Source organism: Rhea americana, unplaced genomic scaffold, assembly GCF_003343005.1.
Source record: "Rhea americana isolate MKP2758 unplaced genomic scaffold, rheAme1 scaffold_18, whole genome shotgun sequence".
NCBI classification, from domain to species: Eukaryota; Metazoa; Chordata; class Aves; order Rheiformes; family Rheidae; genus Rhea; species Rhea americana.
In genome coordinates, this window is record NW_028185927.1 from 2,905,417 (window position 1) to 2,906,268 (window position 852).

Below are 852 nucleotides of genomic sequence, written 5' to 3' on the forward strand. Positions count from 1 at the left end.
GCGCCGCGCCGCTCCGCCGCCACCCGGCGGCCGCGTCCCCGCGCCCGGTCTCGGCGCTGAAATCGCCCCGTAGCCGCTCGCCCGCCTCCTCGGCGTCCCGGTGCTCGGGGGACGAGCGTGCCCGGGCCAGCGGCGTCCCCCCCCCGGGCACCGTGCGATACCTTCAGAGCCGCCTTCATCCGGGGGGGGCAGGTGGAGGCAGAGCCTGAGGAAGCTGCGGATTTCCCCTGGCTTCGAGGCAGCGCCCTGAGCGCCTCCGGGCCGGGCGCCGGCAGCTGCTCCCGCRCCACGGTGGGGAGATCTGCGGGGCAGTGGGCGCTTCTGCCCGTCGCTGGCTCCTTCTCCTSGAGGGCCCCTCCTCCGGGAGCGCCGTCAGGGCGACCTGCCGGGAGGGGACGGGCCCGGGGGACTCGCACCTGCACCTCCTCGGAGCAGGTGCCGAGAGGGAGCTCCCTGCCATCCAAATCCGGGATGAGTTATTCTTCCCAGCTTTCAGGAGCAGTGCAAGTCCTATCCCTACGCACAAACAACGTGGTGGCAGGTAATCGTGGGGAAAAAAAAATCAGTAAAATCAGGTGATGTGATCCTGAATACAACTCAAACTGTTGTACTGACTGAAGGRAGAATTATTTCTCTGATGCCAGGGAGGAGAAAAGACCATCCACCACAGTCTGTTCTCTCCCATGTGACCTGAAGCAGGGTGCTTGCCTGGTTGAGCCACTGTGTGCACACGCAGTTGGTCTCTGAAAACCTCTGAACATTTGGGTTTCACTGCACCGATCAACTAAGCAGTACTTGACCACCCACAAGAACGTACAGAAGTAAAATGAGTTTAGCATGCACAGCTGCAAA